Genomic DNA, 12,584 nt, shown 5'->3' on the forward strand with positions numbered 1-12,584 from the left:
TAAAAACATATTACATGTTTATTAAATTGTAAAAAAATCATAGTAAATATATGTATGACAGTTTCAAAAGGATATTCAAAATGTTTATAATATTCTAATAATGATGTTTTATTTATATAAGTAAACATAGGTTATTTGAATGTGGTATTATTTCGTAAGGGGTTTTAGGTTCCTGCCTCCATTACTTTTGTTGCGGCACCAGTGGTTGGCCATATGTGATGCTGGATTCAATACAGCCCTGAGCTGGAGTACACTAACTATTATTTTGGGTTCTTTGTGGCTGTAGTACCTTTAGAAGTTCAGATTGTGAATAGCAATGAACTTGCTCTTTTGTGGTGGTTACATGTCCATCCTCAAACCCCTTCTCACCCCTCCCATTTAGTAGTAAGTAATGGCTATTTTCCAGCCACTTGCCCCGTCTCTCATATATTTACTACTAAAAGGAATGTATACATTTGCTGAAATCTCCTCAGTTGGGGCAGAGATCTCCACACTGAAATGATTGGAGCAACAGAGGTGTAGTCCTCAGCAAGGGGGTTTGTGCATAGTATTTTTTAGTGTGTCAGTAGTACTATTGTAATACTACTTAACACAGTACAACATGCAGTTTATAAATAGGCCTTCTTGTTTGCTTGTTGCAGCTGAACTTTTTTGGTGAAACACTACTGAGCAGTAGTGTGGCCAACAAACTCATAGGGCATCACGTATGAGGAATTGGCGTAGAGCAGCGCCAAAAGTCTCTTTGCTGCACTGTCCTTCGTCATTTGGAAAGGGCTGGAATGAACAGTATTCATGCAATATGGTGCAATATGGTGCATTCCTGTCCTTTCCCCATGTGCTGGTGCACAATTTGCTGCCTAGCCAAGATAGTTACCCTTGCACTATGCCGCCATTACAGGTAGGATTGTTTTTGTGCAGTAAAAGGCACCTTCCTGCATGCTAACAATACCAAGAGGCGGCTTCCACTTTCTAGGTGTGCAGAATGCACAGTGGCATAGCAAGATCAGGTGGTACCCAGTGCGGAAAATTTCTTGTTACCCTCGGCTTGACAAAATAGCAAAAATATGTTTAAAACACATATTTTTGCCATTTGGTCAACCCACCAAATCAGTGATGACAACCTGGATGGGCAACACCCACAGCACCCCCCTTCCTATGCCACAGGGTATGCAGCACACGTTGAAGAGGAAAAAACGAGGGGAAATTAAAATATTTCTCCTCATTACACCTCGTTTGTGGAGGGTTAAGGTTTTGGTGCTGCCCCAGGTTAACGTGATTAGGTAAATGTGGGGCAGCGTCAAAAACCTTGGGTGTTGTGTGTTAAACTCCTCTACAACACAGTGCGCTGCTTTGTCTTACTCCATCTCTATAAGGCCATGCAAAGCCATGCAGAGTGGCTCAGCGTGGCATCAGAAATATGTTTGAAAGGCTTGCGCCGCCGAAGCATCCAAAAAAGTGACGCTCCAGGGGCCATTCCTCTCATAAATAAGCCGCATAAATCTCAGGGATCGAATAATTCCAGTAATCTCAGCAACTAAAAATAAATGACAAAGAAGGATTTGGAGCAAGGTAAGAATCTTTTGACATGCTGGTTCACATAGGCATTTGCCATAAGCCAATTTTTGGCTGACGATTTCAAACACCGGCTATCATTATATGATTGTTCTTTGACATTTCTACATGTGTACTTTTTAATGCTTCTATGTAGTAAGCCAGTATCATACACTTTCTAAAACTGTCCAAATTAAATTAAAGTGAATATTGTTCATGATGTGTCGCGGCGAGTGAAGCTGCAGCATTATGTTTGGAGAGTTCTCCACAAGAGCTTTGAAAGATTTGTTTCTGCCTCTGCAGGAAGCCTTTACTCCTGACTTATTGCCACTGCCATCTCTGCCTTCCATTGAAGTCATCTGCACTCAACATGTCTGATGCATTTTCTATAAAAGATACAGTGCTTGCATGGTGGGGAAACCATTTCAAAGTAGGCACTTCACCAGTACATGCTGCTTGTAAAAGGATGAAAGCAAAAAGGAATCTCTCTCAAGATTGTGCTGGCCTCTGTGAAGCCATCCATACTTGGGAGTACTGAAGATTATCTTCACATACTCAATCTTTGATGACATTTACCAAGCTCCCAGTGCATGGCTTTCAAGCCAATCCATTTCTGAGGAAAACAGGAAGGTTTCAGATCTATGGGTTCATTTGCAGATTTATCTGTGTATGCCAATTGATATTGCACTATTAAACAGATAAAAAAAACATGTCAACGAAATTCCTGTTTGCAATAATAAAATTCGAAAGTACTGAAAATGATTACAAATATAATACATTATGAATCAATTCCTTCTAAATTGTTAGCCAGTTCAATTTTCATGTAAATAAAATAACAGCCAGCCATTTACTTGCTTGAATAAAGGATGTTTTATTTATTTTTAAAGAGAAGACTTTGAATTCCCGATTTCCCCAAATACTGTATAATTCTACGAATTGTGCACTGATACCTTGTATTTGCATGGGTGAACGCATTTAGCCATAATTCACAAAATACTCACATGAAATCATCGTACACATAGGTTTCAAGGTGAATTCCTAGTCTTAACTCTAGTTGATTTTAACAACCCAGAAACTTAACAGCAGAACAAACAGCATTCCATTCTTTAAGCTTTTAATGCATCTTCAGAAATCCATTTCTCGTGTGCAACAATGATTCACTTACATTCGAAAGGAGAGAGAGATGATCACATGCACAAGATTTGCAAAGGTAACTGTCCATACTACGACTATTATCTTATCATTCCCAGCTAAACGTCACTCACAACATCCTAAAGTGGACGTTTGCTGAACTGAATTACATTTTAACAATTACAGGCTTTACATTAAACGTTGAGAAATGGGCAGTCATCGTTGAGAAATTAAACGTGATGTAAATAATGTTACCAAAACAATAATAAGTAGGCCAGCTAAAGTTCAAGAATAGGAGCAATAAGACATTATTACAATGACATCAACATGATAAAAAAATAGATTAAAGTAATACAGAGTCATGCATTATTTAAAGAAATTGCAAAAGTGGAGAAGTGTGGCTCACTGGTTAGAGCAGGCAGACCCTGAAGCAGAGGTCAGACCCGGGACCAGGATTCAATTCTCGACGCAGCAGGGTCTTGAGCTCTAATGTCCATGGACTCGATAATTCTCGCTTCGGTGCCTGACCTAATCATGGGTTCACACTCTGCAACTCTGGGCATTAAGCTTGCTTAATCTCCACAACGGCCCCCCGCGGCGGGATGCCTGGCTTTCACCTTGGGGATACCCTGTAGGGGCTATCGCACAGGGAAAAGCCAGTACGGGTTCCCAAGGCAAGCGCGGAGATACCCCTTCGGAGGTCGATTCAGGGCTATATAAGAAACATTATAATAATAAAAAAAATTCATAGAAAAAATGGGGCCAAACACCCAATATATATGAGATAAATTGCCCCCTCCAGTACATTATAAGATATTACAAGCCATTGAAAAGTTCCATGGCCATAAAGAGGAATTAGGCTCAAGGCTGAGTTCCTTTTTAAGATTATGGATCTCTGAGGTGACTTGCATTGTTCTTATCATGTGTGGCAACAGGTATTGTATCCTTTATTATACATAGTCACATCATCATCTTTCCCATAAATCACTTAAATTCTTGGTGGTTAGCTCTTTCATATGAAAGCGAGACCATGTCTGCAAGTCTAAAGAATAAAAATACAATCATAGTGCTAAATTAAACATCAAAAAGATTTTTTAGCCATTGTTGACAAATGATATTAGAATCTGTTGAATAGATGTCAGTTTAAACAAAAAAGCTGAGGCACAAACATGCAGATTATAACTTTTTAAAAACAGCCCAAGAACTGCAAAAAAAGAAATGTTGCCATAAATATCTACTTTTTCTTTGTCACTTTAGAGTTTTTAGAAAAGCAGCAGAAAGAAAAGCACTGTTTATTTTTCATTGCTTTAAACAGCTGCTCCATAATCTGATCTGCCTTTCACCTGGCTGCTTGCTCTAGAAGTTGGCATTGCGACATCAGAACTCAACTGTAATAAGTTATTACAGTGTACTTCTGATTTCATTCCTTTATAATCAGCAACTGAGTGCATCAGAAATCATGATTATAAAGAAATGTGAGGCAGGGATTTTGACTAATGAAAAACCAATGTGCCCACACAAACTTGTCCCTGCACGACCTACACCTACAAGAGATTCCCTTGACACATTGGTCAAAAACTACCCATACATCCAAACGTTGCACACACATATTACTCATTGCCCAGAGCTGAGGCATATCGTCCACAGAACTGCCACCGTTCTGAAGAGTGCCGGTGCTACGAGACAAACAAACTCAATTGCAGGCATTCCCAGACACATGCACAACCCCTGTCACGTGGAACTGTACCGAATGCTGCATCTCTTGGGATCACTGCCAATGGCAGTGTTGCAAATCAGTTACCGACTGAGTTTCCGTCTTGCCTACATCACCTGCGTCCAGCCCTGGTTACACTGTCGATCATGCACATTTGAGTGGCCCATGGAGGTCTGCCTATCCAATGAGACGGTATCAGAATTGGATTATGACCTGACAGTGTGCCCCCTGTTGGCCCACAAACAGGAGTGTCACTGGGATACCCGTGCATGGGATGAACTGATCTTTGGCGTATGTTCTGGCAGTTGTGCATGGGAGATTGCACAACTCCTAGTGTGCAGTGACCACATCAAGGTGCTACCCTATTGGGCTGTGTTGTGGATTGGGGAAACGGCGTAGACTGAGCACATCTGCCCAGACCAGGTAATGGATTGGGTCACATTGGTGTTCCTTGAACCCAACAACGACGTACAATTGGAACCCATTGCCCATGAAGGTGCGCTGTCAGTCATTGACCAGTAACTACGCTCCTGCAGCCACATCGGATTGTCACCCACAGCACAGTTCCCAACACCTTGTTGCATCATGGTGAATGCACTTCCAGGGTCAGAGCAGCACAGCGTTGTTTTGCAACGTTCTCAAATCGGACATACTGCTGAGGGGGGGGGGGAGTAAACAGATGGCAATGTAGCACGAGCTGTGACCTTGTTGGAACCTTCCACCTGATCACTGTCAGCAGAGCAAACAGTCAGCACAGTCCGGTGGCACAGCACTATGCATACTAATGGGCTGTAAGTCGTGTCCCCTCACACTGAGCAATGGGCAGACGCCAAATATCACATGACTCACTCAGCAAGGAAAGGTGGGCAAAGACCTTTGCCATCCATGATTTGTGTAAATAATTGCACCCCCATGTCTTGCATCTCGACATGTTCCCATGCTGCATGTAAGTGTCTCAAGCATGTCCCTGCATTTTATGGCCCTTGCTTTGTCTGTATGGACACGCGCATGCCAATAAAGTCACTGCAACTTCACTACTGACCAACTGTGATGCGTGTTGTATAGATGTACGAACAGTGTGCCACAATGAGCATAGTCCCTACACAGGAAGGGACTGAGTGATGCATGTACAATGGGGATGGGTCCCTTTTTGACTGCGCCACCTCTGTGAGCCAAACACTGTGTTTTGGATAGTTGCTGGCAGGCCTGGGCACTTACAAGTCTCCAGCAATGTGAGTATGGTGTCCAACCTCCGACCACGTGGAGCAATCCTGTGAATCAAAACAGAATGTGTCCAATGGGGATTGGAAAGTGATTTGGGAGAGTGCAGTCTGCATCAGGATTGCTGTGTTATTGTCAACCAGTGAAGCTAAGACAGTCCATGTCGGGGTCAAGGTGTATGTCACAGAGTGTTCTGGGGGTCAGTGGATTGTGTTTTCCCGGGGCATGATTCATAGGGCAGATGCAGGCAAGGACAGGTCATGTGGTGGTGATGGATGCTACTACCTCCTTCCTCACATAGTAATTACCACCCACTTCATAGTCCTCTGATACTTCCTCAGTGTTCGGTGTGTCCAGTGTGTGTGGCAGGGTAATGGCTGCATCACTGGGTGCCACTAACACATCAGGGTGCGATGGTGATAGGGCAGCATCACTGTGTTCCAATGACACAACAGGGGTCAAAGAGGTGTGCGTCACAGTTCCACTGCAGGCATCCGGGACTGGCTCAGTGGCAGCAATGGCAGGATGATGAACTGCAAGGCATGGAAGATCCCAGCTACATCTGACTGGTGTTCAGCCGTGGCAGCCATACTTCCAGCCTGCATCTGCTTCATGATCTCAATTGTCCTGCGCATCTGTGCCAACTCTTTGCTGTCATCGCTGATGCCTGTCTGACTAGACAGTTCTTGTAACAGAGAGATGGCCCCAGCGATCTCACCCAAGGACTGATGTGGAGCATGGTACGAACAGTGTGTGTCCACTAGGGACTGTAAGTGGTCCCTGAAGGGACTCAGACACCCAAGTATGGCATCGAGTTGGGCTGCCACGAGCTCCAAACCCACCCGCAGCTGATCAGCCAACTCCACCTGGCAACCCAACACACAGCGTTGAAAATCCATGTTTTGTTCGTGGGGTCCTGGGAGACAGCTGTGGTGAAGTGTGTTTCCTGCTGTGTGGTCTGCGCAGGTGGTGGGGTCACCTCTAGGTAGTTGGTCTGCCCTGCTCCTGGGGGTGGGGTGCAGAGGCTGTCCATTAGCCATTGGAGGATGTCTGAACAGATGTGCAGGTTGTCCTCTTCATCTTCACTGATGGGATTTGTGGTCTGCTCTGCAGTAAGTGTTGTTTGTCCCCCTGCAATTTTAAGGGGAGATGCATGCTAATAGAGTTTCCCAAGTATATTGCCGCATTGCAGATGTTTACATTCAGATTGCATGACAATGCACATTGTGACTGCTTTGGTGGAGCTGGCGATTTGATGGCAGACAGTGTGTTTTTCGAGTACATGATGGATGTGTGGTAGTACCCGTACATTGTCATCACACACTGTCAGGCAATGCCAGATGTGAGCGGCCAGTTACTATGCACAAGCGGAACCTGTTGTGTCCTCTGTCCTGTGGTATAGGTGTTGCATTTTGTCCCACATTGCCGTCATTGGTGATGTTCTGTGGTTTCTATGTGTGTGTGCTGCATTGTGGGGGAGTCGACCCTGCAGCTCTGATTTCTTGGGCCTTTGTCCCTTTGAGGTGGTGTGCCTTTGAATTGTGTGCTTTTTGGAGGCTGAGAAGTTTGTGACTTGGGTCACTTGTGCTCTTGGACGGATTTTGTGACCTTGTGCATTGTTTGTCTGTCGTGTGTACTGGATGGCATGGGTTGTAGGTGCACGTCGATGTGTCAGAGTGGGACCTGCTCCTTTACAGATGTGATCCACATCGGGCCACCTCCATGTTGATTTGTGCACCATGTCATGTATTTAGGCTGCTGCCACGCTATTGGTCATGCAGTGTCATTTGCCTTGTATGTGTGGCTCACAGAGCCGCTGCTTTTCTGTATTCATCACATGTGTAAGGATTGGTAGTGTCGTTGGTTATTCAGAGGGGCCCATATGTGCACATGGTGGACGGGGCCTACTTGATGTTTCTATGTGTGCTGCATTGTGGCAAGGGTGTCAGGGACATGTACCACTGTCATTGTTCATGAGCTGTGTGCTACACATGATTGTGCATGTGTGCCATTGTGCCCATATGCCCCCGTCCACCCAGTCCCTGGTCGTCATTCACCCTGTTGCTGTTGGGTCAGGTCATATCAAGCTGTGTCCAGGCCCCCGATTCCTGCCACCGTCTCCACACTGGTGACTGTGGCCACTATTTCCTCCAGCTCATCCAGCTCCTCCTGTGTTGAAGGACTCCTACCTCCAGTCGCCGTTGCTGCCTTCCTGTTGGCAGTGAGTTTCTGTTTGGTCTGCCTATACACATCATGCCAGTGCCTCTTGTCCTCATCCATTGACCTCCTCACCACTCTGACTGCATTGACATTAGTGACGATGGTCTGCCATATTTCCGTTTGTGTTTGTAGTGCCGCAGTGGAGGTGAGATGATGATCCGGTCTTCCTGTGGACAGAACCCCGTTTACCTCTCCCTCTTCTCCTTGCCCTTCCCCAAACACGGGGTTCCATGCTGGTCCTCCGTGGGGCGTGTGGGGTTCGGCTTGTCCTCTGCACTTGGTCCTGGTGCATCAATGGTGCTACGCAGTTTGAATTGGTTTTGGTTGTTTTTTTGTTTTGGCTTTTAGAGTGCGTTTTCAGGCATGACACGTGGGTATTGCAGGGCTGTCGCTGGTTTTCGATGATTTTGGTATCACGCTATGGGGCATCGCAAGCTTTTTAGATGTTTGTGTTTCACATTTTTTTGTTGGTCACATTGAATTTTACGCAGTCATTTGGTGTGTTATCATGCTACTATCTCATGGTGCCACCGGGTTGGGAATTGGATGTTAAGACATTGTTATTTTCTCCTGATAGACTTTGCTATGCACAGTTGCGCTTAGCTAAATTTGCAATCGTTATCACACATTCTTGAGAACATGCCCCTATGTTTTAAATCTAGCCAATTGGGCAACATAGTTTCAAGAGGAAATTACAATTGATTCATTAAATATCACAATTATCTCCCAAAAATATAAACAATGGATCAGGTTTACAATGTATGCAAGGTTTAATTTCAACTTACATTCTTTCAATGTTTCTAATGCCAAGTGTGGTTAGTGCAAACTTGTGGTAAGTCCCTCTAAGTATGTGCATCCATGGCTAACTGATATAAGTCTGCTAATTAGTCATTTTTAAATGCTTAATATGTTTTAGAGAAAATGTTATTGTGTAGTGACAACTTACTAGCAGCCTCTCACTCCCCAGAAATCTGAAATGGCAGCAACGTAGGTCCAGCAAATTTAAAACATCAATGGAGTATACGCAGATAAGTAAGATCCATTACTTATGCTCTACCTTTCCTTAGTAGGTTTCAGTGTTAAAACCGCAGGCAATTCCCCGCCTTTTAAGTGGTATCTGTCAGATATGGCCCTGCTTCTCTTTCAGGCTTTATGTCCAAAACTGTCTTTTGGTCATGGGAAATGTGACCAATAATGTGTAGACCTTGCTCATGTAGTGGATAAATAAAGCCTACCCCTTTATAAATCACATAAAGGGATCAGGTTATGGGGCGTATATTATGTGGCTAATTCAGTCTCCAGTGTTTGTGCCTTTCCCCCTACACATGGACAAGCTTTGACAACAGCATAAAGAAAAGGTAAATGCACAACTGTGGTTGCAACTGAAATCTTACAGAAAGACATCTATCAACTTGTTGACTAGGCCACTATCCATCTGACAATATGTAACTGTTCAGATTCACAGCCAGAAAGGTCTCACTTCCAGGCTGTGTGCCTTTTGGGACAACGTATGGTACATTTAAAGTTTCTCAACAATGATGGAAGCATACAATCCAGTGTCAACATTAGGCACTAGACTTAAGGCTCCTTAATCCCAAGCCATTACAGGGCCCATACCTGGGACTTGTAGGGAAGTGATTCTCCAGGCATCATGCAACATATGAGTACACCCTCAGGCCAATTACATATCTAACCATAGTAGCCATCAAGCTAGACTCCAACACTTTCTGTACAGTTGAAAGAAAGTTTACGTGCAAAGCAGTTTCCTAGGTATCGCACATTAGGTGTCTGCCCATAATACACTGTCTTGCTTCTCATTAGAGAGGTTACAATCAAGTGCCCCACCCCTGAGCTATTTATACCAGCTGGAAACTCAGCAATCTCCCCTTTGAGTAATGCAGGCAACTTCTGGTGTGCCCATATCTGGAAAATCGTTTCTACCCCTTTGTCATTTTCTTTTAGGATGAGGGACTACAGCCTCATTCAACAAGCATCATTCATCTATCAGCATTTCAAAATCATATAGGTCGAACCATCAGATCATCATATCCACCTAATACTGCACCTGGATTTTGATCCCAGTCTTGACAGTCTAAGACTTAATTGGCTGGTATGTGGCCTTGCACTTAAAGGACGCACACTCTGTGTGTTGGGGGTGGCTGCCTATATCAGGTCTCCTGATGCATGTTTTTCAGAGATCACTGGCATTATCATCAGGTCGCAAAAAACACAGTTGATGGACAGAATGTAGAACAATGTCATACATTCACCCCAGTACAAGGATCTGGGCCTAAATCCATCGTTTTTTTGCACTCCACACAGCCCTGGGTTAGACACTGGCTATATGCAAATCAGCTCTGACCCTGTGCCTCATGGGAACAGTCCAGTCCGAACTACCAAGCCATGTCTTTCCCAGACAGGAATCAAGCATCCAAGGACCGGTTTCTGGCTATCAGCCTTCATCAGCCTGGATAGCTTGACTCCAGTGGTGTGGAGAGCCTGGGACTCACGTCTGAGTATACCCAGCACACTCGGGGTGAAAATTGCAAAAAACACAGTTGATGGACAGAATGTAGAACAATGTCATACATTCACCCCAGTACAAGGATCTGGGCCTACATCCATCGTTTTTTTGCACTCCACACAACCCTGGGTTAGACACTGGCTATATGCAAACCAGCTCTGACCCTGTGCCTCATGGGAACAGTCCAGTCCGAACTACCAAGCCATGTCTTTCCCAGACCGGAATCAAGCATCCAAGGACCAGTTTCTAGCTATCAGCCTTCATCAGCCTGGATAGCTTGACTCCAGTGGTGTGGAGAGCCTGGGACTCACGTCTGAGTATTCCCAGCAAACTCGGGGTGAAAATTGCAAAAAACACAGTTGATGGACAGAATGTAGAACAATGTCATACATTGACCCCAGTACAAGGATCTGGGCCTAAATCCATTGTTTTTTTGCACTCCACACCACCCTGGGTTAGACACTGGCTATATGCAAATCAGCTCTGACCCTGTGCCTCATGGGAACAGTCCAGTCCGAACTACCAAGCCATGTCTTTTCCCAGACCGGAATCAAGCATCCAAGGACCGGTTTCTGGCTATCAGCCTTCATCAGCCTGGATAGCTTGACTCCAGTGGTGTGGAGAGCCTGGGACTCACGTCTGAGTATACCCAGCACACTCGGGGTGAAAATTGCAGTTCGGACTGGACTGTTCCCATGAGGCACAGGGTCAGAGCTCATTTGCATATAACCAGTGTCTAACCCAGGGTGGTGTGGAGTGCAAAAAAACGATGGATGTAGGCCCAGATCCTTGTACTGGGGTGAATGTATGACATTGTTCTACATTCTGTCCATCAACTGTGTTTTTTGCAATTATCATCAGGTCAGAAGTGGCTTTACTAGTGATAGTCTCTGAGTCTATTTGTCTTAGAACAGGTGGCACCTGGCCAGTGGTTTCACCACTGCATGATGAACCTGCCGCTTACTACTTACTTTTCATTTTGATTCTTGAACTGTGAACACCCCAAGAGACTCTCTATAGCACAACCTTGGTGCTCACACTCACAACTTTCTCAACCACCTGTGGTAACTTAATGTCTAGGATGCAGTCAACAGGTAGACATTAAGACCTTTTGCGAAAACCCCTTTTTTCTCTCAGATAACGATACAACGAGATTACGGCATAATACTCTCCACATTTCCGAAATTATTTTAAACTTGGGCAGAAAACGGATGAAAAGCCATTTTTGGTACGTTTTTATTTTATTTTTGGAATTTGTTGTTTCGAGTGTCTTATCCTGTTTTAAAATTTAAATTCTAAAAGATAAATACGGCAAATAAGAAGTTTATCTGGTAATACAAGACATAATATTGCTCTGTTGTAGGGTAGGTAGGAGATAATAACTAACTTGACATTTAAAACAAAGGTAGGCCAAAATCGTGTAAGGGTTAATCAGGTTAAGATGAATTAAAAAGAATGTAGAGTAATGGTTTTTATAAAAAGACAGAGAAATTCCCTATATAAATGGTAATAGAATAAACGCCAATTGTGCTATCCAAAAATAGGTATAGAATGTAATCTAAAATATTCTCTGTCCTCTCTCTGTCCTGCGCTTACTGAGTGCATCTATCTGTATCGTCTTTTGAAAAGTCTAGAAATGAATTAGTGTTTAGTATTTGACTGTGGTAGATCGAATTGTCGCATATGTTTTGCTGTTTGTACGAGCCCGTAAAAAAGAAGAAAAAATATATGTACCATTTTAAATAGTTAACACAGGCGTGTTCTGTATCTTGAAAGAAATGACAGAAGGGTTACATCATGGATGTGTTAGTCTATGAGCTTTCTACATGTGTCCTTATCTTGCGGTATATTATGTGTTTTTTTGTAAGAAATGTCTGGCATCTATTTCTCATCATAACTATCAGATCTTAATGAATGATTTATCTGTTTGAACACAAGTAAAAGGATTATAAATAACATAGTTGTTTGAATTATAGATAAACTCTGATGTTGTCCTGATGAAGACGCATTGTTTGCGTCGAAACACGTTGGCAGAAAAACATCAACTGTGGGAATCATCATAAAACCTTTTTTAATTTTTCCCCTTGACATTAGAGACTACTATAATTGAATACTGTATTCTCTTTTATTGTTTTTATATATTTCTGTGTTTGATTGTACGTCTATCAATTTTTCATCAATGTGATTAAATTTGATGTATACTTACATGTATTGTGTTTAAAA

Source organism: Lissotriton vulgaris, chromosome 3_1 (assembly GCF_964263255.1).
Source record: "Lissotriton vulgaris chromosome 3_1, aLisVul1.2, whole genome shotgun sequence".
Lineage (NCBI taxonomy): Eukaryota > Metazoa > Chordata > Amphibia > Caudata > Salamandridae > Lissotriton > Lissotriton vulgaris.